The following is a 26,550-nucleotide window of genomic DNA, read 5'->3' on the forward strand; positions in this document are numbered from 1 at the left end:
GTGTTGCTAGGGGACTGAACAGATTGAGAGTGGTGTGACAGATTGAAACAACAAAGACCTTCAAATTCTGAGCAAGCATGATCGTGCTTTAACAGTAAATAATCAATAGCGGCCCTGTTTGGCAATGGAGCTTTTCTAGTACCTTGTATGTCTAGCAATAACTCAGCTAAAGCAATCGAAGTATGGGTGACGTTTTTCACCATTAAACATGCTAACCTGTTAATAACACGAGCATTATAAACAGCTAATCCTGGAACTCCTACAATAGAAAGACTTAAGCTTATATATTCTGATTTAGATACTAACTGAATTTCAGAATCACAATCCTCTCTTAAATGAACTGTTTCCCTTGGATAGCGAGAATGTACAGAATGAAATGGAAACATCATGAGTCCTAATGGTGTAAAGGTACACAGTCCATCAGTTATATTAGCAGGAATGTATGTAAAAGTGGTATTTCCACAAAAGAATAACCATCCCACAGGTAGTTTGACTTGCTTGAGGTGACTAGTAGCAGTCACAATGTGAAGACAAACCATGCCATTATTCATCTTTTTGCAATGTTTATCGGTTCGGTAGTAACAGAGTTTGTTGTTCCCACGGGATCTCTTGAGGAGATCCTGTTGTTGCCACTAGGAGCAGTTGAGCACACTTCCCGATTTTGTGAGAATCACAGGTCATAGAATAACATACGTCGCCGGTGGTAATGTTGTAAGTAATCACTTGGGTCAAGTTGTCCCACTCTTCGTCCATTACTACTTGTCAAGATTTACAGTACTCGTAAGGACTAAAATGGGATAACACATCACTTTCTTGTACATATCCATCTTTGTTAGTGACATTGAAAATCTTGAGTAAAACTTTTGCAGACATTGGTATGGCCACCAGACAGGTGGATATAACATCCACTGTACTTTAGCATGGGAGTCATACAAAAGTCCGACCTGTTGAGTACGACCCGTGCCAGATGTGTCCAAACATTTTCGGTCAAGTGCAGTAAAGGTGTTGATCGGTGTGGTTGATCAATCATTTCAGAGCTGGGGGCTTTCAGACTCTCCCGACCCCACATGCACACGTCCGAAGGGAGACCACGTAGCACAGCTAGCACACAGACACTTTGTAGTATGATCTATAAAAGAAAAAAGTATGATCATTCTAGCAAATAACATTTGTCAGCTGGTATCTACTCCCACTTTTCATGTCCTAGTTTCATGACTAACAATATATTGACATTGCCCCTTGCGATGATTTCTGCTGGTTCTGGAGGATGATTTGCGGATTGTACTCACACCTTATCACCAGGGTTTTTGTTAGGTGAACCAAAACCTCCCTCCCCACACACTGTAAGAAGGACTGGGGCAGTCCCCTTTTTCACTATTCCTCCATATACTGGGATAATCACAATCTGAGCAATGCGGTCTCCAGATTGTATTATCAAGTCAGTGTCTCCGCAATTCAAGAGAATAGTTTTGATTTCTCCTTGGTAGTCTGCATCGATAACTCCCCCAAGACCTGAATTCCTTTGAGTGCCAACTCAGATCTGGGAGCTATCAATCCAAAATGCTCCGGGGGAATCTGTATTCCAACACCTGTTTCACAGAGTGCCATGTTTCTCGTTTTCAATGTAAAAGCTCTTAAGGCATGTAGATCAAGACCTACAGATTCTGGGGTGGCTTGGCAAGGAGCTAAGGCTCCTGGTTTTACTTCTCAATACATGATGGTGTTGGTCGCTACATGAGGTTGTATCTGTAATACTGGGGTTAACATCCACATTAGCAGAGTCTATGCATTTGTCAGTGGTCTGTTATTCAACATTTGGAGGGCTTCATTTAAATGCTCTCTCCAGTTTTTCAAAGTTCCATTTGATAGTTTCGTAATTGGGCTTTCAGCAAGTCATTCATTCTTTCAATCAGTCCTGCAGCTTGTGGGTAATATGGAATGTGATAAATCCACTCAATATTGTGTTGTAAACAATAGTGTTGTACCAATTATCCTTTGAAATGCGAACCGTTGTCGCTCAACACTTGGAAGTGGGACTCCGTAACGTAACATTAACAACTCCAGAGTCTTTATGGTGTTATGTTGGGTGGCACGTTTGCAAGGGGCGGCAATCAGATAACCAAAATAAGGGTCCACTACTGTGCAAGCGTATTGACACCCGTGACTAGTTGGTAGTGGCCCAATGTAATCAATTTGCCATATCTGCCCCAGTAATTTCCCTTTCCGCAGCTGACCTTTGACTGCTTGCAGGACAGATCTCTGTTGTGTGTGTTGACAAGTAGGACATTGCATGATCACAGTTTTTAACAAGTCTAGGGAATGTGCATCCCTTTAATCTCTGCCCACATGTAAGTGGCTTTCTCTCCCAGATGTTCACATTTTTGGTGCGCCCACTTAGCCATCTCCACCAAGTCTTAATCCTGTGTCACCCCTTCTGCCTCTGAGATTTTGGCTTTGTCATCTGCAAGGGCACTAAACCACCGTTGTAGTGAATCAGTGGGACAGTGGGCATGTACATGATACACAATAACAGTACTTTGCTCTAGCATTTCCCAAATTTCTGGCCACAACTCTTTGGCCCACACATACTTAGAATGTATTTGCCAGTTAGGTGCATGCCCTGTGGGAAGCCAGGTGGCTAACCTATTGGCAGTAGACCAAGAATCAGTATAAATTTGACAAGTCCCAGGAAATTCTTGTTTCAGTGCCTGATACACAGAGTACAATTCTGCATATTGACTACTCTTCCCTTCTCCTGTAGTAGATAACAACTTCTTGGTGACTGGGTTATATGACACTGCTTTCCAATGTCTTTTGACCCCCACATACTTGGCTGAACCATCAGTAAACCATACATGGTTTCTATCCTCAGGGGACACAGATACAAATAGCTCACCCCATCTCACTGGTGACTCTTATTTGTGGTACCTCCTGCACTGTTCATGTAGATCGGCTGTCCCTGCTGGACCGACTCGAGCCCTGTCCTGTATGTACCATTTCCAACATATGATACTAGCTTCTTGTACATGTCCTCTGCTGTGAGTTTTAGGGTAACTCATCACCCACAGCATTATTGGAATCTCGGGTCTCAAAATCACATTATGACCTAGGGTCATTTGCTCAGTATCCACTAGAGCCCAGTAACAAGCATGTTACTTTTTCCCAAAGGGGGTATATCACTCTCCAGCATCAGGTAGCTTTTTAGTCCAGAAACCCAAGGGTACCCTCGTTCTTCCTTGTTTTTGCCATATGCTCCAATTTGCATATTGCCCTTGAACAGTTACTTGCAACTCAATGTCTCCTTCATGGACTGGCCATAAGTCTAAAGCCTGTTGCATCGCCTCCTTTGCCAAGTCAAACGCACACTACTGCTGTTTACCCCATTCAAGCTCATGTTTTTTTCGTGTCACTTTGTACAAAGGGGCCAAAATCTGACTCGAGTGAGGGATATGCTTTCTCCAAAATACAAACAATCCAATGAATCGCCAAGTCTCCTGCTTAGTGCGGGGAGTGGCAAATTATAAGATCTTTTGTTTTGCCTACGGCAACATCTCTCTATGTCCCTAATGCCACTGAATTCCTAAAAACTTCACATTTTGAGAGGGCCTCTGTGTTTTGTCTGGATTAATCATCCACTCTTTACTCTGCAAGAGTTCCACAACATGCTCCAACTGAGTCTGCACCTGTTCTTGTGTCTCTCCCTGAATCACAACATCAATGTAGTGAGTTAATTGCACTCCTGTAATGACAGACACTTCATCCAGGTGTACTGCCACCAGCCATTAACAGAGGGTGGCTATGTATATACCCTGTAGGCAAAGATAACATCTTAAATTGTCTGCCACAATGTGAGAAAGCAAATTGCTCTTGACACTCAGGGGTCAATGGTATAGAAAAGAAAGCACTGGCAATATCAATGGTTGCATGCCATGTCCCTTTATGTTTCTGTACTCTTTCAATCAAAGTGATGGTGTCGGGGACTGGGGTCCTCAAAGGGGGTGTATGTTTACTCAGCTCGCGGTAATCAACCGCCATTCTAAGCGCCCATCAGGTCGACGAACGGGACACAGAAGATTATTCCATTCAGTGGTGATTGGAGTTATCACTCCAGCCTCAATCATTTCTTGTACAGTCTTAGTTCCTCATGCCCTCCTGGAAAACAGTACTGTTTCAAACAAATTACCTTGGTTGCTGGGTGCATCTTCACGGGGGTATCTTCAAATGACCCACCCTCGTTGCTGCCACTGAAATGTGTTTCCTTGATCCAAATTGATAACAACTATCATCCAGGTACCCTTTAGAATGTCGATTACCAGTTTATATTCCAGGAGGGGCACAATCAAAACAGTATATTCTCTTTCTGGTGTTCTTTCTATTTTTGTTTGAACAGTAGTCTGCACGGCAGGAGTTTGTTTTCCACCCAACTCTGTAATGGTGTAGTGCTGACCTGTAAACTTTTTGGGATTTCCATAAATTAAAGAGGCCTCCGCTCTGGTGTCGTCTGATGCCCGGACCCTTTGAACATTTTTGTGTTTCCAGAGTATTTCTAAATCAGCATGGGGTCTGTTCTTTCTACAAGCCCATTCCAGAGCTTGGCCTGTTTCCTAATCTGATTCAAAACCTGTCACTTTTGCCCAAGTCAGTTCTAAATACATGCTTTGATATCTGCGAGCAGATTCCTTTCCTTCCCTGCTCTTAGCAGTTAACCACTCGCTGTCCAAATCTTCCTCCTCTTTCCCTCGTGAAGAAAACATTTTCCCCCTTTCTTTTCCATCCTCCTGCGTCTGTGGCTGGTCCTGATTCACTCTTTTATTATCTTGCTTGTTAACCTTTCTGCTACCTTCCTTCCGGTCCAACCCTCTCTTTACGGTACGTCTCCCACAAGCTTTTAGTTTCTATTCCACCAATCTGCTCCTTGTTGACACCATACTTCAGTAATGCCATAAACATCTCTCCTCAATACTCTATTATCTGTGTGACCATCAGATCTTGAGGCTCTCTCTGGTTTGTTCCAGTCTCTCAGCTCTCCCAACTCGCAGACTGCCTCTTGTAAATCTTTCATTGCCTGCCCTGTCTGATTAATTAAGATTCATTATTACTTGCTTGTAGGCTTTAGGAGCAAGGTGGATGATTTTATACCGCACTGATACAGAGGGCGTTCCGTCAAACAGATGGTGAGCATTACTCAGGAAAACAGCAGTTTTCCTTCCCTCCTCCTTAATAATCTGCATTGCATCTCTCAAAGTGTACCAGGGCTTGTCCTTTGGTGGCCAATACAGTTCTGTAGGATACTTATGATTGCACCCCAAAACTGCTAGCTGCAGTAGGGTGATCTGTTGGTTATCCCGATAACTCCTGAACTGCCCCTGTGTTATGGGGTCAGTGCTAAGAGCACAAAACTTAGAATTGTCTCTTCTATCTAACATTACTCCAGAGGCTCCTGTGTCAAATAACCGCACCATCCATGTGAGTAATGTTTATCCAGCTCTCTGCTTGAATCTGTCTATAATATCATTATCTTCTTGATGGGTGTAATCTTCTAGAGAGTGCATCTCAATTCCTGCCGGATTCTGTGGAGTGTCCTGTATTTTTCGTCTGAATATTGGGTGTGCGCGAACCATTTTTGGCTCATCTGGCTCAAACTGGCCGCCACCTTTTCTAACTTCTTCATCACTGGAATTTGAAATATCAGTACTCTCCCAAATGTTCATATTCCATTTTTTGGGGTCCCAGTCTAATCTTGTTTTAGTGATAGCTAAATGAACTTGCTTTTTATTGATTTTACCCCTTAGTTTTTCATACCTGTTTTGAGTGACTTTGACAGCTGCCTTTTTTACAGCAGACTGATACGTATCGGCCTTATTTGCAATAACTTATTCTGACAAGACAGCATGGTTACATTATTTTTGTTTCAATCAACTGCCTCTCTAATTGCTGGTTTTCTTGTTCCAGCTACTTACATTTTTCATGCATTTTTCTATAAGCAGATAGCTAAAAACAAGCCTCTTCGGCCTAAAATAGATAAATCAGGACCCTGTTCAAGAAGTACTTTCTGTAAACACATTAAAACATTTTTAGGTTCAGCCTCGCTGACATTCGTCCCAGCCCTCATACAAACCAGCACCCCAATCCCATTTGTTTACCAGAACATCATAAGGTTCTTTCTCCCATCTGGGAAGGTTATGTGCAACCTGAGAAACTGCTGGTGAAAACTGCTTTTGACTTCTTGCCAAACATTTTTCACTTTTACATTTTACAGTCTTCAAACTTCTCCCCTCACCCTGCCCACTACGGCAATTTGTTCTGCTTTACTTCAAACCGAAAGGAACAAAGTGAAAGGAATGCAAATAATGCATCACTCTTACTCTGAGTAATGAATTTATTAAGGCACTTCCCAAGTTTCATAAACAAAAAGAATAATGTGAGCTTTTATTTCAAATGCGCCAACAAATGTGCAATTTTCAAATAATCACAGCAGCAGGATAATAATGATCCTTGTCTCTACTACTCCACTCATGTTATGTTCCCGTCCTTGGTGAAGAAGTGAAAACACGTTAACAAGCTGTGTGCAGAAAAATGCTGGCGTTTTAAGCTAAGCTAAGTACAAAATGGAGTCAGTGGTTAAACACAGACAGCATTACAACAGGACAAGGAAGAAATAGAAAGGAAAATGTCACTTACCCAGTGTACATCTGTTCGTGGCATTAGTCGCTGCAGATTCACATGCTGTGCACATCCCGCCATCTGGTGTTGGGCTCAGAGTGTTACAAGTTGTTTTTCTTCGAAGAAGTCTTTTCGAGTCACGAGACCGAGGGACTCCTCCCATTTCGACTCCATCTCGCATGGCCGTCGACTTCATCTTAGATTGTTTTCCCCGCAGAGGGTGAGGTAGGAGTTGTGTATGCTAGTAATAGTGCCCATGCAATGGAGTGAATACGTATGTACATAATAAAGTTTCAAGTAATCTATTTACAAATGTACAAATGTTTAAGATCTACTTCTAAACGGCTACAGGCTCCCGGGGAGGCGGGTGGGCGCATGTGAATCTGCAGCGACTAATGCCACAAACAGATGTACACTGGGTAAGTGACATTTTCCGTTCGATGGCATGTGTAGCTGCAGATACACATGCTGTGCATAGACTAGTAAGCAGTTATCTCCCCAAAAGCGGTGGTTCAGCCTGTAGGAGTTGAAGTAGTTTGGAATAATGTTCTTAGTACAGCTTGAGCTACTGTTGCTTGTTGTGCAGTTAGCACATCTACACAGTAGTGCTTGGTAAATGTATGAGGCGTAGACCATGTGGCTGCCTTACATATTTCATTCATTGGAATATTACCTAGAAAGGCCATGGTAGCACCTTTCTTTCTGGTTGAGTGTGCCTTTGGTGTAATAGGCAGTTCTCTTTTAGCTTTAAGATATCAGGTTTGAATGCACTTAACTATCCATCTAGCAATGCCTTGTTTTGAAATTGGATTTCCTGTATGAGGTTTTTGAAAGGCGATAAATAGTTGTTTTGTCTTTTGAATTAGTTTTGTTCTGTCAATGTAGTACATTAGTGCTCTTTTGATGTCTAATGTATGTAGTGCTCTTTCAGCTACAGAATCTGGCTGTGGGAAGAACACTGGTAATTCTACCGTTTGATTCAAGTGGAACGGTGAGATTACTTTTGGTAAAAAGTTGGGATTTGTTCGTAGAACAACTTTATTTTTGTGTATTTGAATAAATGGTTCTTGAATGGTAAACGCTTGAATTTCACTCACTCTTCTTAGAGATGTGACGACAATTAAAAATGCAACTTTCCACGTTAAGTATTGCATTTCACAAGAGTGCATGGGCTCAAAAGGTGGGCCCATGAGTCGTGTTAAGACAATGTTGAGGTTCCATGAAGGAACTGGTGTCGTTCTTGGTGGTATAATTCTCTTTAGGCCTTCCATAAACACTTTTATGACTGGTATCCTGAATAATGAAGTTGAGTGCGTAATTTGCAGGTAAGCTGAAATTATAGCAAGATGTATTTTTATGGAAGAGAAAGCTAGTTTTGCTTTTTGCAGATGTAGTAAGTATCCTACTATATCTTTTGTAGATGCGTGTAAGGGTTGAATTTGATTATTATGGCAGTAATGAACGAGTTACTTACCTTCGGTAACGACTTTTCTGGTGGATACATTAGCTACCTGTGGATTCCTCACCTCATGAATACTCCCATGGCGCCAGCATTCGACGGAAATCTTCTTACTAGTCTCTGCACGTCGACGAGGACGTCACTGTCTCGCACGCGACGCCGTCTGACGTCATACAGGCAATAAGAGGTCCTCGACGACGTGCGGACGTCAGTACCAATCATTTTTTACGTGCATGAGAACAACCAGGCAATGCAATGAAAGAACAAAGCAACATCCATTATATTGTAAAAATACACCACATTGTATGAATAACTGTAAATCTTTTTATGTACATATATATATATATATATATATATATATATATATATATATATATATATATAAAACTCTCTCTTTTAAAATATATACACACACCAAGTATATACATAAAGATATATACACATATACCTATATATATATAAATATATTATATATATACATCTATTGCACCCTCAAAGACCAAGAGGAGCGCACTCAAGGATTACTTGGCAAGACCATAAAGGCAACGGGGAGGCGGGTGGGACCGTGAGGAATCCACAGGTAGCTAATGTATCCACCAGAAAAGTCGTTACCGAAGGTAAGTAACTCGTTCTTCTGATGGATACAACTACCTGTGGATTCCTCACCTCATGAATAGAGTCCCAAAGCAGTACCACGCCCGGCGGTGGGTGCCTAAATGGTCAAACCAAGAAATCCTGCAGCACTGACCGTGCAAAATGGCCGTCCCTTCTAACCTCAGAATCTAAACAGTAATGTTTTGCAAAAGTGTGAAGGGACGACCAAGTTGCGGCCTTGCAGATGTCGACCACAGGAACACCTCTGGCTAAGGCCGAAGTGGCCGACTTAGCTCTGGTGGAATGAGCTCTAATGCCCTCAGGAGGATCCTTCTTTGCCAAAGAGTAACATATTTTAATGCAAAGAACAACCCACCTGGATAGTGTTCTCTTGTGGACTGCCTTTCCTCTCCTCTTGCCCACGTATCCAATAAACAGCTGATCCTCCAGCCTGAAATCCTTTGTTCTATCGATAAAGAAGCTCAACGCTCTCTTTGGGTCCAGATGGTGCAGTCTTTCTTCCTCTTTGGAAGGATGAGGCGGAGGATAGAACGTGGACAAAGTAATTGCCTGAGCCAAATGGAAGGGTGAAACAACCTTCGGGAGGAAAGCAGCCTTGGTCCTCAACACCACCTTATCCCCATAAAAAGTTGTATAAGGGGGTTTTACTGATAAGGCCTGCAACTCACTCACTCTCCTTGCTGATGTTATAGCTATCAGGAAGACTGTTTTTAAAACCAAATACCTCAAGGGGCAAGAATGCATAGGTTCAAAAGGGGACCCCATAAGGAAAGTCAGGACTAAGGACAAATCCCATTGCGGCATAACGAATGGCTTTGGAGGATATTGATTTAGAAGACCTTTCAAGAATCTGATAACAATAGGGGATTTAAATAAAGATGGTTGGTCTGGAAGACATATGAAGGCTGACAAGGCCGATAAATAACCTTTAATGGTAGCCACTGCACAACTTTTCTGCGCCAGAGATAGAGCAAAAGACAAAACGTCCGATAGATGAGCATGTAAAGGATCAATCTGCCTCTCTCCACACCACGCAACAAATTTAGACCACCTATTAGCGTAGATAGATTTAGTGGAGTGTCGCCTGGCCGCTAATATAACATCCACTACCTCAGGCGGGAGAGAGAAGGAACTCAGGTTGCCCCGTTCAATCTCCAGGCATGTAGGTGCAGACTCTGGAGGTTGGGGTGTAGAACCTGCCTCTGCGACTGTGAGAGGAGGTCTGCCCTGAAAGGGAGACGGAGCGGCGGGAATGTTGAGAGTTGGAGAAGGTCGGAGTACCACACCCTCCTTGGCCAATCCGGAGCTATTAAGATTACTAGAGCCCGGTCTTGGCGAATCTTCCTCAATACTCGAGGAATCAAGGGTATGGGAGGAAACGCGTAAAGCAACTGGCCGCACCAGGTCATTTGAAACGCGTCCCCCAACGCTTCCTGCATCGGATACTGAAGGCTGCAGAACAACGGACAATGCGCGTTCTCTCGAGTGGCGAACAGATCTACCCGAGGAAACCCCCACTTCTGGAAGATTAAACGGACTTGATCTGGATGGAGACGCCACTCGTGGTCTGCCGAGAAGTGGCGACTGAGACTGTCCGCACGCACGTTCAAGACTCCGGCCAGATGGTTTGCTATCAAGCAAATCCGATGGTCCTTTGCCCAGGACCATAGTCGAAGAGCTTCTCTGCAGAGAAGGTACGACCCCACTCCTCCCTGCTTGTTTATGTACCACATCGTGGTAGTATTGTCCGTTAGGACCTGTACCGACTGACCACGAAGGGAAGGGAGGAAGGCCTTGAGAGCCAGACGTACAGCCCGTAACTCTAACAGATTGATGTGAAAAATCTGTTCCTCTGGAGACCAAAGACCTTTGATCTCCAGATCCCCCAGATGAGCTCCCCACCCTAGAGTGGAAGCATCCGTTATGACTGTGGCCACTGGTGGCGACTGCTGGAACGGCTTTCCTTGTGAAAGATTGTTGCTTGCAATCCACCACTTCAAATCCACAGCAGCATCTCTGGAGATCTTGACAGTACCCTCTAGATCCCCTCTGTGTTGAGACCACTGCCTTCGGAGGCACCACTGAAGAGCCCTCATGTGCCAGCGAGCATGCGTGACCAACAGAATGCAGGAGGCAAAAAGACCGAGCAGACGAAGGACCTTGAGGACTGGAACTACCGCTCCATTTCGAAACATTGGAACCAAATCCTGAATATCTTGAATCCGCTGAGGCGGAGGAAAGGCCCGACCCAATGTTGTATCCAGTACTGCCCCTATGAACAGGAGGCGCTGAGAGGGCTCCAGGTGAGATTTGGGCTCGTTCACCGAAAAGCCTAGGTCGAACAACAACTGGGTTGTTGACTGCAGATGACGCAACACAAGCTCCGGGGACTTGGCTTTGATCAACCAATCGTCCAAGTAAGGGAATACTGCTATCCCCTTCCTTCTGAGCTCTGCCGCAACCACCGACATCACCTTCGTGAAGACTCGAGGTGCTGAAGTAAGACCAAACGGAAGGACCGCAAACTGGTAGTGTTGCGATCCCACCACAAACCGGAGATACTTCCTGTGTGACTTGAGTATCGGGATATGAAAGTAAGCATCCTGCAAGTCGACAGACACCATCCAGTCTTCCATGTTCAACGCCAAAAGCACCTGTGCTAGGGTCAGCATCTTGAACTTTTCCTGCTTGAGGAACCAATTCAAGATCCTCAGGTCCAGAATTGGTCTCAAACGACCATCCTTCTTGGGAATCAGGAAATACCTTGAGTAAACTCCTTGACCCCTTTCCTGCTCCGGGACCAACTCCACCGCGCCCTTTAAAAGGAGGACTTCTACCTCCTGTTCTAGCAACAGGAGGTGTTCTTGTGAACAAAACGAAGGGCGGGGCGGGATGAGGGGCGGAAACTCCCGAAAGGGAAGGGTGTAGCCTTTTCCCACAACACTGAGAACCCAAGTGTCCGACGTAACAGTCTCCCATTTGGTGAGAAAATGCTGTAATCTTCCCCCTACAGGAGAGGAGTGAGTGGGAAATGGTGGAAGCCTAAGGCTGCTTCCCCTGCTGCACCCCGCCAGAGGATGAGGAAGAGGCAGAGTGCTGCTGAGAGGCTCCCCTGGTGCGGACCCTACCCCTCCCCCTAAAAGATCTATAGGGATGGGAAGAGGCAGGTTGCTGATATCTTCCCCGAAAGGAAGAGGAGGAAGAGCCACGCCCAAATCCACGAAACCTCCTGAAGAATCTGGAAGAGGCCGTGGAAGAAGGAGCTTGGAGTCCCAACGACTTAGCCGTGGCCCTGCTCTCCTTAAAACGTTCCAAGGCCGAATCAGCCTTAGCCCCAAACAGTTTGTCCCCATCAAACGGGAGATCCAACAATGTGGACTGTACATCTGCCGAAAAGCCCGAGTTACAGAGCCAGGCCTGTCTCCTTTCCACCACAGTTGTGCCCATTGCTCTGGCTACCGAGTCGGTGGTATCCAGTCCCGTCTGGATAATTTGGGTCGCAGCAGCCTGGGCATCAGAGACAAGATCCAAAAGACCCTGGGGAAGCTCTGTAAACGAAGAGGAGATGTCATCCATCAGAGCATGAATATACCTCCCCAGGATACAGGTCGCATTAGTGGCTTTTAACGCCAGACTGCAGGACGAAAAAACTTCTTCGACTGCGCCTCTAGCTTTTTTGAGTCTCTGTCCCCAGGCACCGTCGGGAAAGAACCAGGCGCTGACTTGGACGAACAGGAGGCCTGCACTACCAAGCTCTCCGGCGTAGGGTGCCTAGATAGGAAACCAGGATCAGTTGGAGCCGTCCGATACCTCCTGGCCACGGCTCTGTGAACTGCTGGGGAAGATGCCGGCCTCTTCCACACCTCTAAAACCGGATCCAGCAGAGCGTCATTAAAAGGTAACAGAGGCTCCGCCGCGGCTGAGGCCGGATGCAACACCTCCGTCAAAAGGTTTTGTTTTGCCTCCACCACCGGCAAAGGCAGGTCCAAAAAACTAGCTGCCTTCCGTACCACTGTATGAAAGGAAGCAGCTTCCTCAGTATATTCCCCCGGGGACGAAAGGTCCCACTCAGGGGAAGTGTCCAGCCCACTGGCCGACTCCAGTCCACGCAGCCCATCACCCGAGTCCTCTAGCTCTCCTTCCTCTAGGGCTCGTTGGTACTCCTGCTCTTCTAGTACCCGGAGAGCACGCCTCCTTGAATGCAGTCGTTGCTCAATCCGCGGAGTCGACAATGCCTCCGCCGAAGTCGGAGATCGGCGCCGATCTTCCGAAGCCACCGACGCCGCATCCGGCGCCACGGGTAACTTCGGCGCCGACTGAAGAGCAGCTGAAACAGATGGACCCACCGGAGTCACAGGCCGAAATCTCGACGTCGACGGGATGGAAATCCCTGGGGCCAATCCCTCCGAAGCCACCGGAGCGGCCACCGGCGCCGACACTGGCGCCGAGCCCACGTTCCCAAACGGGAGAAAAGGCATAAAGGGTGCCGGCCGAAGAGGCGCAGGATCACCCAAAGAAAAGGCCAAAGGCCCAGCCGGAGCACCCCCTGGAGCCATCTGTTGGAAGATGGCATACATCGCATTCAAGAATGCGGAACTATCGGCTCCAGGGGTGGGAAAAGCCGGATACTGGGGTGCCTGTCTCGGAGGCGACCCCGACGCCGGCCTCGGCGTCTGCGCCGGAGAAAAAACTTGAGGCTCCAATACCTCAATCACCGACGCCTGTCCAGGCGAAGTTGGTGACGCCGGAGAGGGCAACGGCGTCGAAGGATGCGGCGTCACCGTGGGGCTGACCTCCCATGTCTTTCGGCGCCGATCCGGAGACCTGGAACGAGCCTCCCTTGAATGACGCCGAGATTCTCTACGGCGCCGGGAGTCTCGATGACGCCGATGTCTTGGAGAAGACTTCTTGTGATGCTTCTCCTTTGACTTGGCCATAAACAGCTTCGCCTCACGTTCTTTAAGGGCCTTCGGATTCATGTGCTGACATGAATCACAAGTCGAGACGTCGTGGTCGGAGCTCAAACACCAAAGGCAATCGGAATGAGGATCCGTCTCAGACATCTTGCCTCCGCACTCACGACAAGGCTTAAATCCAGACTTTCTCTGCGACATTATTTCCACAGAGAAAGAGTACGCAGCAAGATATACACTGTAACCGCAAGAGTAACAGTTGCTCCCTCGAAGATAACCGTTTCGAATGCACGGAAAAAAGGGAACTGACGTCCGCACGTCGCCGAGGACCTCTTATTGCCTGTATGACGTCAGACGGCGTCGCGTGCGAGACAGTGACGTCCTCGTCGACGTGCAGAGACTAGTAAGAAGATTTCCGTCGAATGCTGGCGCCATGGGAGTATTCATGAGGTGAGGAATCCACAGGTAGTTGTATCCATCAGAAAGACAAATCTTTTCCATTTATTTGCATAGCAGTGTCTAGTGGTAGGCTTTCTAGCCTGTTTTAGGACCTCCATACATTCTTGTGTGAGGTGTAAGTGTCCGAATTCTAGGATTTCAGGAGCCAAATTGCTAGATTCAGCGATGCTGGATTTGGATGCCTGATATGTTGTTTGTGTTGTGTTAACAGATCTGGTCTGTTTGGTAGTTTGACATGAGGTACTACTGACAGGTCTAGTAGTGTGGTGTACCAAGGTTGCCTTGCCCATGTTGGTGCTATTAGTATGAGTTTGAGTTTGTTTTGACTCAACTTGTTTACTAGATATGGAAGGAGTGGGAGAGGGGGAAAAGCGTAAGCAAATATCCCTGACCAGTTAATCCATAGCGCATTGCCCCGAGACTGATGTTGTGGGTACCTGGATGCGAAGTTTTGGCACTTTGAGTTTTCCTTCGTTGCAAATAGATCTATTTGTGGTGTTCCCCAAATTTGGAAGTAAGTGTTCAGTATTTGGGGGTGAATCTCCCATTCGTGGATTTGTTGGTGATCCCGTGAGAGATTGTCTGCTAACTGATTCTGAATTCCTGGAATAAATTGTGCTATTAGGCGAATGTGGTTGTGAATCGCCCAATGCCATATTTTCTGTGTTAGGAGACACAACTGTGTTGAGTGTGTCCCTCCTTGTTTGTTTAGGTAGTACATTGTTGTCATGTTGTCTGTTTTGACAAGAATGTATTTGTGGGTTATCATGGGTTGAAATGCTTTCAGCGCTAGAAATACCGCTAACAGTTCTAGGTGATTTATGTGTAACTGTTTTTGCTGCATGTTCCATTGTCCTTGGATGCTGTGTTGATTGAGGTGTGCTCCCCACCCTGTCATGGAAGCATCTGTTGTTATCACGTATTGTGGCACTGGGTCTTGGAAAGGCCGCCCTTGGTTTAAATTTATACTGTTCCACCATTGAAGCGAGATGTATGTTTGGAGGTCTATCAACACCAGATCTAGAAGCTGACCCTGTGCTTGTGACCATTGTGATGCTAGGCACTGTTGTAAGGGCCGCATGTGTAACCTTGCATTTGGGACAATGGCTATGCATGAGGACATCATACCTAGTAGTTTCAGTATTATTTTGACTTATACTTTTTGTTTTGGATACAAGGTTTGTATCACATTGTGAAATGCTTGTATTCTTTGTGGACTTGGAGTAGCAATCCCTTTTGCTGTGTTGATTGTTGCTCCCAAGTATTGCTGTGTTTGGCACGGCTGCAGGTGTGACTTTGCGTAGTTGATTGAGAAACCTAGTTTGTGTAGGGTTTCTATGACATATTTTGTGTGTTGTGAACACCGTTTTATCGTATTGGTTTTGATTAACCAATCGTCTAGGTATGGGAACACATGTATTTGCTGCCTTCTGATATGTGCAGCTACTACTGCCAGGCATTTTGTAAAAACCCTTGGCGCAGTTGTTATTCCGAATGGCAACACTTTGAATTGGTAATGTATCCCTTGGAATACAAACCTTAGGTACTTTCTGTGTGAAGGATGTATTGGTATATGGAAATATGCATCCTTTAGGTCTAGTGTTGTCATGTAGTCTTGTTGTTTGAGCAGTGGGATTACGTCTTGTAGAGTAACCATGTGAAAAGGGTCTGATTTGATGTAGGTATTTAATGTTCTGAGATCTAGTATCGGTCTCAGGCTCTTGTCCTTTTTGGGTATCAGGAAGTACAGTAAGTAAACTCCTGTGTTTAATTGATCTTTTGGTACTAATTCTATTGCTTCTTTCTGTAGCAATGCCTGAACTTCTAGTCCTAGAAGATCTATAGGTTGTTTTGACATATTGTGTGTTTTCGGTGGGACGTTTGGAGGGAATTTGAGAAATTCTATGCAATAACCATGCTGGATAATTGCTAAGACCCAAGTGTCTGTTGTTATTTCCTCCCAATGTGTGTAAAACTTGTTTAGTCTCCCCCCCACAGGTGTTATGTGTTGGGGATTTGTGACCTTGAAGTCACTGTTTGTTTTGAGGAGTTTTGGGACTTTGGAACTTTCCTCTGTTTCTTTGAAACTGTCCTCCTCTATATTGTCCCCGAAAACCTCCCCGCTGATACTGGCTTTGGTAAGTGGGCTTTGTTTGTGAGGTTGTGGCTTCTGTGGTTTGCCCTCGAAACCCCCCTCGAAATTGTGTTTTCCGAAATGTGCCTCTGCTCTGTGGGGAGTAGAGGGCGCCCATGGCTTTGGCCGTGTCAGTGTCTTTTTTAAGTTTTTCAATTGCAGTGTCCACTTCCGGCCCAAACAACTGCTGTCCGTTGAATGGCATATTCAGCACAGCTTGCTGTATTTCTGGTTTAAATCCTGATGTACGCAGCCATGCATGCCTCCTTATCGTTACTGCTGTGTTGACAGTTCTAGCAGCTGTGTCTGCAGCATCCATTGCTGATCGAATTTGATAAATTGGAGATATTTTGTCCCTCTTCGACCACTTGCTGCGCTCTTTTTTGAAACTCCTTTGGCAAGTGTTCAATAAGGTGTTGCATCTCGTCCCCATGGGCCCTATCATATCTGGCTAGCAAAGCTTGCGAATTTGCAATACGCCACTGGTTTGCTGCCTGTGCCGCCACCCTTTTGCCTGCCGCGTCGAATTTTCTACTCTCTTTATCTGGAGATGGCGCGTCTCCTGAGGTATGAGAGTTGGCTCTTTTGCGCGCTGCTCCAACTACAACAGAGTCTGGTGATAGCTGTTGTGTGATGTACAATGGGTCTGTTGGTGGCGGTTTATATTTTTTATCTACTCTTGGAGTAATGGCTCTCCCTTTGACAGGCTCTTTAAACACCTGTTTGGAGTGTTTTAGCATTCCGGGCAACATTGGCAGACTTTGATATTGACTGTGCGTAGACGACAGTGTATTAAAAAGGAAGTCATCTTCAATGGGTTCTGAGTGAAGGCCGACATTGTGAAATGCTGCTGCCCTTGATACCACTTGAATGTAGCCTGTACTATCCTCAGGTGGCGAGGGTCTTGCTGGATAGCACTGAGGACTATTGTCTGACACTGGTGCGTCGTAAAGGTCCCATGCATCAGGGTCATCTTGACTCATCCCCGTATGTGTTGGGGATTGCATCATTGGTGGAGTGGCTACCGGTGATAGTTGTGGAGAGTGATGTGGGGATGGTGGTGGTGTTACTTGTTTAGCCACTTTTGCTTGTGGCTGTTTGTCCTTGTCCTTGTTTTGGAAGGCAAGTTTTCGTTTCATTCTGATTGGGGGAAGAGTGCTGTTCTTCCCTGTATCTTTTTGAATAAAGAGCCGCCTTTGCGTGTGATCTGGCTCTATTGTTTGTAATTCCTCTTCAAATCTGTGTGTCTTCATTTGAGAGGACAGTCCTTGTTCCTCTAAATAGGAACTAATTTTCGGTTCGGATGCTGGATGTTTCGGCACCGAAACCTTTTCTGCCGCTTTTTTCGGCTCCGACAAAATCTTTTTGCTTTTCGGCGTCGTGCCCTCTCGTTGCCGACCAACTTCGGTGCCGCTGTCTTGGTGCCGAATCTTTTCGGAGCCACTCTCTCGGGTCCGAGATTGCTGCATGCCTGTATCTCGACCGGAGTCGGATGACTTCGACACCAGCTTGCCCTTTTTCGGTGCCGATGGACGGTCACCTACTTTTCGGGTTAAGCCATGGCCTGTTGGCGGTGGCGTCCCCTGGGCTTTGGCAGTCTTTTCGTGAGTTTTTTGTTTCGACGTCTTACTCACGGTTTTCGGCGTTTCTTCGGGATCGACCTCCTCCGAGTCCGAATCCTGGATGGAGAATGTTTCTTCTTCCTCCTCGAAACACCCTTGTCCTGACTGCGCCGACGCCATTTGCAGTCTTCTTGCTCTTCGGTCCCTGAGTGTCTTCCTCGACCGAAACGCTCGACAGGCCTCACAAGTATCCTCCCTGTGTTCCGGTGACAAACACAAGTTACAGACCAGGTGTTGATCTGTATATGGATACTTGCTATGGCATTTTGGACAGAAGCGGAATGGGGTCCGTTCCATCCGCCTTGAAGAGACACGTGGCCGGGCCGACCAGGCCCCGACGGGAATCGAAAAACCCCGAAGGGCCACCGGAGCTCTTCTCAATTCGGTGTCGATCTGTTGTAACTAACACGATACCGAACGCAAACAATACCGACGATTTTCCGAGATTCTAACTAACTTTCCGACCCGAAACACGGAGTGAAAAGGAACACGTCCGAACCCGATGGCGGAAAAAAAACAATCTAAGATGGAGTCGACGCCCATGCGCAATGGAGTCGAAATGGGAGGAGTCCCTCGGTCTCGTGACTCGAAAAGACTTCTTCGAAGAAAAACAACTTGTAACACTCCGAGCCCAACACCAGATGGCGGGATGTGCACAGCATGTGTATCTGCAGCTACACATGCCATCGAACATTCACTTTTTGCAAAGCTGGAGAAGTGTCTGTTTGAAGAGCAGAAAGCTGTGTTCCTGAGGTTCCAATCTCTCAGGAATAAATGTGGATAAGGAGAAGATTAAGGCGGTACATGACTGGCTCCCAATCCGAAAAGACTCGAATTTCTATAGGCATTTTATGCAGGATTTTACAGAGGCTGTACATGTGTTTTGAAGCTTACCTAAAAAGTGCTTTCCTTTTAGTTTAGTAGCAAACAAGATACGCCATTTGAAACCCACATGGAAGTATTTACAAACTGCTCCATTCTAAGACATCCTTATTGGAATCTATTCTTCGTAATAGAAATGGATGCCTTCTTCTTTGCTACAGAGACTGTTCTGCCAAAGAATTACCCTAAGACTGGTGAAAGGTACCTTCTTGCATATTATTTTAGAGAGCTTGAACATCTTCTGAAATCAGTTACACCATTTTAGACAGAGAACTCTTGCCATGAGCTTGTCAGGACAAACTTCTCCAGATGTGTGAGGTCTTGACTAAGAGGAAGCAACAATTCCTTTCTGCAGCCACTGTACTGACAGGTTTTAGGCTACCAGCAGCAGACAAGAGCCTATAGAAAGAAACCACTGCTGATGGATGAAATGGTGATGGCAAAAAAGGTCAAAGGAAAAAACAAGACAGAGAAGACACCAACACTGGAGCAATATGTGTATCCTACAAAAAGGAAGAGAAATAAGCAGGGAATACAAACGGAGCAAAACAAACTGTAACTAGGAGCCAGAGTGTTTGCAACAAACTTCTCCTTTGGCTGGTTCTACATATATAGGGGACTCTAACCTGGAGGTAGTGATGTCAGCAGTGCCAGGATTTAGGGGTACAGTTTAATGGTTGCGTGTTTTGTTTGACAGACAAACTGGTGCATGTATTTCACATCACCTGAGTGACATGGACCCACAGAGTTACCCTAATGGATCTGACTACAATTATTCAATCATAACACATGGAGAATCAGACTATTTGAGAAGATTTGTCAGTCTAACAGGCATAGTTGATGTACATTTGCATAGAACCTTGGACCCTGTCTCTTCCAGAAGACCCTCACCCTGACCCTATCTTAAGACCCACAACATTAGGGTTCACACCTTATTTTATTCCAATGGCCACAGTTACTTCTTCTGCAGCTCCGGCCACGGGACTATAGGGTGAGCACTCGCCCCAAACCAGTCAGGTAGTGACCTGCACATAGTTTCATTTACAGTAACGCAACCATGTATTCAATATTCATAATTCAATGCCATTTACATATTGTAGCAAATTGGTTCTGCCCATTTAGTCCCCCAAGATGCTTTGCCTTTGACTACCCTGTGTTTGGACTTTTACCATGAGAAAACCTCACCACCAGAGCCTCGTTTGTGGTAAATTCATAGTAAATGGACTGAGTGCTAACCATCAGTGTCCGCCTTTTAAGGTAAGGCAACTGCTGCGCAGCTATGGTAGGAGGCTCTGGGCTGGTTACATGTCAACATGCAAGCAAACGTGTATGCGGGCAGTGCTTGGGAGACTACAGTCTTGCCCAGCCCAGGACACTTCAAAGAACAGTACTGAGCAGGGGTAGACCTTATAATGTAGAAGACATCCGTAGTTTAGGTCTGTATCACTTACTGAAGAGCTGTGGTGCTTACACGATAGTACACATTTTAGGCAAAATCTGCCCTAAAGTCTAGTTTTGCTCCAATTAGGACAGCCGGGTTTAGTGAACTACAAATCTGGGAGTAAAATATGCATCTAAATTGTAGATTACCCTAACACCATATCTACATTCCATATGGCACGTTAACATTGGCCATGCTCGCCGACCCAGCTCAGGATCACATTCCAGGCCTTTGTCAACAGTGCATGACCCCCATCCTCAGAAAAGAAGGGGTGGGGAGGAAATCTGCACTTGGTAGTTATTTTTGTCACAAGACACCTGGGATGAGACTGTCCAGGCCCACTGGAACAAAGGAAGAGAGCCAGACCTCTGGAGCCAATACAGGAGAGGCTTGCCTTTAAAGTTTGGTGGGAAGAGATCAAACACCTGTGTCACCTAGAAGCAAAGCTAAGTCTCTCAACGACGCTCTATCAACAGAAATCTTTAACGTATCATATTGGATTGTCCCAGAATACTGTGTAGGAGGATTGGGACAGGGGTGGAGTGATGATGTGGCATCATAGGACTGGCCAGAAGTGCCTGGCTTCTACATCTTTGCACCCCATTTAAAAAACCCTACATAACGGAGAGACAGAAGAGAAGACACTTGGGAGCAACGACAGTGAAAGAATGCTCAGCTGGAACGAGAAGCCACCTGAAGTCCTCCATGGATGGATTTTGGGTCTTTGACTCCAGCTGACCCACCAGGATTAGGATGGGTCTCTTCGGGGCGAGTAGCGCTGTCCCCTTTATGCCCCCAGAGGAACAGTTGGGGGAACTTGTTGGTTTACCATAGAGGGATTCCTTGGGACTTCTGTGGACTGAGCCTTGACTCTGCTGCCACAAAGGTGTTCTTTAAGAAGCCTAAAGGCAATTGGTCCCAAGAGTGTATTCTGCTGATTCACTTTGGAAGTACTGAGGAAGATGTCCCCCAAGTACGAGTGAGCACCCGGAGCCCAGGTACAAAACAGGTCTGGCGCAGAGACCAGTATGAATCCAGCTCTCAAACAAAAGTGCCCTTTGGAGGCCTCTGTCTCTGAATGCAGAGCAAATGTGCCAAGATAAAAACAAGATGTAAAGGCATATTTTTGGCTCATTCACTTTATGAGTGAACAGAACACCTGTTATTTTTCAGCTCACCAGAACGGGCGAGTAGGCTCTAAAAATAGCTCATCCTGATGAAATCTAACTCGCCATAGCAAGTGGGCGAGTAGATTTCTCAAGGCCTATATATATATTGGTAATTTAATGTGTAGTATTTAGTTGTGTGTGTAATAAAAGTATTTTTCCTTTTCAAAAGAAAAAGCACTGACAGGACAATTTGACTGTTGTTGCATATCAGTGTGTAGGGTTTACTAGCTCACACCACCTTCCCTGAGTAGGCCTTTGACTGATCAGCTTTGCTATCTTTAGAGTGTCATGTGCACCATTGGGGTACTTGGTTCTCATTAAAAATACAATTAGGATCTTATTGCTTGTGAAGGACTCACATCCTTCACAACTAATAATAACATTTCTTACACATGTACTTTGTCGGCCTGCAACATTCCCTGACAAGCAATATAAGGTTGCATTTGTATATATGACTGTGACGTCATCATGGCGACCACGATGCAACGACGGACGAGGAGTCGACCGACACCACCTGACGGCACGCCAGTGTACTGCTCGAAGAAAAATCTCCGGATCCAGTCTGATGCCTGGGGGAAATTCTAAGGTAAGGAACCTGCAACTAAAAGTCTCTATCAGATACTCCCCTATTTCTACATATAGGTCACCCCTAAGGTAGGCCCTAGGTAGCCCTATGGGCTGGGTGCTGTGTAGGTAAAAGGTAGGTCATGTACCTTAATTGTGTGACATGTCCTAGTAGTGACAAACAGCCTATTGGTTTCTCACTTCCTGTGAGGCCTACTCCTCTCATAGGCTAGAATTAGGAATTCTCATTTTTATAAGCTGTGTCCTGCCCTGTTACAAAGAGCTGGTTTACCCCCTACTAATATCCGGAGCCAGGGCTGGGGTTGAAATGGGGTGCTGTGAACTTCTAAGGTTCTTTTGAAATGCCCCCTATATCAAAGACATATTGAGTTTAGGTGCAGGGGTTGTAACCCATGCCTTTGGACACTGTGTGGACTTGTAACCAGATGCTGCTGGTTGTGCACACAGCCAGAAGGAACTGTTATGCTGCTAGGAGGAACCGCCATTAGTACTGACCTGCTAGTTGTGCTGAGCTGTGGCCTGCTGGGTCACCAGAGGGACTGTCATTTCACCCTAAGGACCCTGATGTGCTGGCCTGATGCTTGTTCTCTGCTTCTCCGTACCCCTAGTGATCTCCCAGGGGGCACCTTAGGATTTCTGTGGTTCCATTGCAGTCCATGGCCCTGCAGCTATAGTCCCTGTTGAACGCTTTATTTTGTAGTGGAGCACCTCATTGCTGTCTTCCCAGCGCATATGAAGCACTTTACTATGCCTGGGATCAGAGTTTGGAACCATGATTAGCATGTGCAGCACGCTACCTTCTTGTGACCTTAACGCATGGTGAGAGCTGTGACCCTGTGAGGCCATACACCTTTAGGAGGGGCCGGGAAGAAGGCAGAATCTGGCAGCAGCTACAAATCATCCGGTAAGAGCGATTGAAGCACGCACAATCTGGTGCCCCCGGGGCACAAGCAGGAATCCCCTTCAAAGTCGGCAGCCCAGGGCAAATGAAGCCGTACTCCGGGGATCTCACGCACCTTGCCGGGTGCCTTGCTGTAGTGGGCATGGGTGTCCAAGATGCTCGCTGGTGTGGCAGAGTGTAGCGTGCCGTATGAGAGAAGCCCTCGAGCCAGGATGCTCGCTTTGGGAGGATTATGGGGGTCATTCTGACCCCGGCGGGCGGCGGGAGCCGCCCGCCTGGAGGGAACCGCCAGAATACTGCTGCGCGGTCAAAAGACCGCCGCGGGTATTCTGGGTTTCCCACTGGGCTGGCGGGCGACCGCCAAAAGGCTGCCCGCCAGCCCAGTGGGAAACACCCCTCCATGAGGATGCCGGCTCCGAATGGAGCCGGCGGAGTGGAGGATGTGCGACGGGTGCAGTGGCACCCGTCGCGTATTTCAGTGTCTGCAAAGCAGACACTGAAATACAAAGTGGGGCCCTCTTACGGGGGCCCCACGACACCCCTCACCGCCATCCTGTTCCTGGCGGGCGGAACCGCCAGGAACAGGATGGCGGTGAGGGGGTCGGAATCCCCATGGCGGATTCCCATGGGCAGCGGAAAGTCGGCGGTACACCGCCGACTTTCCGTTTCTGGCCGCGGCTGTACCGCCACGGTCAGAATGCCCGGCGGAGCACCGCCAGCCTGTTGGCGGTGCTACCACCGACCCCGGCGGTCCATGACCGCCGGGGTCAGAATGACCCCCTATATGTCCCCTGGTGGGGAACCGGCAGTGTCTCCAACGGCCTTTTTATTATTTCCTACGCGGGGGACCTAGCAAGGCCTCCCCACCGACAGGGAAAATCTGTGTGCCTTCCTCTGATGGCTTACCTGTTGGGGGAGACACAGAGTAGTGTTTTGTGGGACGGGAAGGAATCCTCCACGGAGGCCCCATTCCTGCCAAGCCCTCTATTACTGTAACTAAAGTAGTAGGAGCGCAGGGGCTCTTGCGCCCAATGTTGTGGGTGTTTAGGTACCGTACCATTTGGAAAAGGAGTGTAGATGTGCTGTGGCCTTTCAGTAGAAGGTATTTTTAGGTGATTCCTATACGTTTAGAGCTTTAACATGCTGTGTAATCTGTAAAAGGAGTGCAAGTGTGCTGTGGCTTTCGTGTGGAAGGTGTTTTGGGGGATTCCTCTACGTACTTCATTTCACGATTGTATTTTATGTCCTCAGTGTTTATGCTACATTCCATGACCTGATGTTAGATTACATGTTGTTTCCTTAGCCATGATAGGATAACAAGTATATTACAGGATCTGCACTGTGTACATAGGGAAGGTGGTTTGTCATGACGCGTGCAACCTATAAGCCTCCATCTTATTGCACTATGATGGTTTGACAATTGCCTACATGGCAAAGTAATTATCAGTTTATATGCAATACAATTTATTTTCATGTCATCTTGTGTGGGGTCTCTTTTGTGGTGTATTTATTGTGTCACTGGGGTGTGTGTGTGTTGTGCAAACGCTTTACACATTGCCTCTTGGATAAACCTCACTGTTCTGGCCAAGCTACCAAGGGGGTAAGCAGGGGTTATCTTGGGTGTGTAACTCCCTTACCCTGACTAGAGTGGAGGGTGCTGCCTGGTTGAGGTGCATACCCTAGCCAACCAGAAACCCCATTTCTAACACAGTTTAAATGTAAAGTGTGATTGTTTAGCTGTTTTACTGGACTGGCTCAAGCTACTGCCCATGCATAAAGCATTGTTACGGCCAATCCTTTTCAAACACAGAATATTAAGAGCATGGGTAAGATGATTTTCAATGGCTATGAGGTACCTGGATGCGACCTGTGCAACAGGAAGATTTTTATTGCAGGTGAAATAATCTTTTAGGTAGTAATTGTGTAGTTTTAACACTATAATACGATCTGTTTAATAAATAAATTTAATTTGCTGTGTGGGATTTTAAAATGTTTTCTCTTTAACCATATATATTTATTGGATTGTTTAAAAGACCATGGTCTAAATAAACACATTCTTTGACTGACAGTGATATTTCTTTGTTTCACCAGGTCAACACTGTCTACTGGCCTTCCTAGAGTGACTGAATCTGCCCTCTTCAGACTCATTTCATATACAAAAATCAAACACCCCTCTTCCCCATCCGCCACCAGTGATGGTAAATGGTGGTTGGTGGCTGTGTAGTGGGTAGTGGGACAAAGGCTACTCTAGTGGGGTGGCAGTCAATAAGCTAAGCACGATGTGCCTGTTGGGGGCCCTTGTGCACTGTGTAGTTGAGATGGCTGGGTTGAGACCTACATGGAGAATAGAGGTGATGCAGTTTCAAGGTGATGTGTGAGAACTGGGAAAGAGCCACTCGTGTGCCAAAATATTTGGAAAGAAATATAAAAAAGATGGTTTTGACTTCAGAATGAATGCATTTAATTGTGGTTTTCAATATTGACATTTTACCTGTTTTGGTTTTGTTATACCTGGCTGTTCTTGCTTGCTTCTCTCATCTCTGTAGTATTTTATAGATTTTGTGTGCTATAGGCAGGGCCTCTGGAACTATTGCGATTGAGGTGGTTCAGCGTTTTTCGCATAATTATGAAACTGCAACATTTGCCTCATAATCCAGCAGCTGCCACATAATCCAGCGTCTGCCTCATTTTCATTTTTTTTTTTGATTCAAGCGCAAACTGTTCAAAAGTTAATAAAATCGTAGCAACACTTGTTCCAGCGCAGTGTAAGGTCATCTGCAAAGTCTGACTGGTCACATTTGTGTGGTTTACTGTTGTATATGAGTGTCAGGAGAATACTAATGAGGTGAAACCTTTGCCAAGATACAGTTTACATGTGTGAAAGCGACAAAATAATGAGCCAATATTTTCAGAAAATGAGCCGCAGTACGCCACATAATTTCCATTTTCTTGCCTCATAATTTAGTCAACCTTTCCGAATAAATTGCCCTTCTCCTTCCGCCTAATTCCAGTGGCACTGGTTATAAATTGCTGGTAGTCACGATTTTTCTATTTCGCTGTTTGCTCTCCCTGAGCTTCCAGAATATCTCTGGATATATTATTTGGAGGGTCTTACTAGCCAGTGACAGTTCCAAGAGGGCTCTTCAATTTCTAGCATACTTGGCTTGTTCAAAACTTGCAAGACTGCGGTTGTTCAGCTTTCTACAGTAACCCTTTTTTGTCGGTTAAATCTATGAAGCAACACCGCCACCTAGTGGCTGGAGGCTGGAGCTCAGCTTCACTACAAAAGGTTTCAAATTTTGGACTCGCATTTAGCAGTTGCAAACTCACTCCGAGAATGCAGGATTCAGCGGCTGTTTTTGAACTGGCCTTTAGAACACAACTCCTTAATAGTACATCCATAATGTTAACCACTGTCCATACGGTGATAGAGTGCCGAGATCAACACGGCGCTTGGTCTTGGCCACAAGGCCGAGAACTGATTGATAACTGTTTACAACGTAGACCGCAACACACCAGCGTTGTGATGAAAGACAGCTGGTGTATCTTAGTGTCTCCAATGTATACAGTTGCGTAGCTCTGAAGTGCAATAGCAAGAGAAGAGGACAGTCTATAAGTATGCTTTATTGTTAATTATGTTCTAGAAAGCAATTAGAAAATGTGTGGAAAAAACATGATCCTTGCTTCTTTATACACTGAGCAACAAC

At 46.1% G+C, this 26,550-nt stretch overlaps 1 long non-coding RNA gene across 1 annotated transcript in view; it reads right to left on the reverse strand.

Moving 5' to 3' along the window:
- Positions 1-1,012: 1,012 nt before the first annotated feature.
- The window catches only part of LOC138267768 (uncharacterized), a 76,216-nt gene continuing 50,678 nt past the window's right edge, over positions 1,013-26,550 (reverse strand). Inside the window, exon 3 of the long non-coding RNA XR_011199867.1 lies at positions 1,013-1,129. This is a non-coding gene — a long non-coding RNA (uncharacterized lncRNA). The remainder of the gene's footprint in view (positions 1,130-26,550) is intronic.

The sequence above is a fragment of the Pleurodeles waltl genome, chromosome 12 (genome assembly GCF_031143425.1).
Source record: "Pleurodeles waltl isolate 20211129_DDA chromosome 12, aPleWal1.hap1.20221129, whole genome shotgun sequence".
Taxonomy (NCBI): domain Eukaryota; kingdom Metazoa; phylum Chordata; class Amphibia; order Caudata; family Salamandridae; genus Pleurodeles; species Pleurodeles waltl.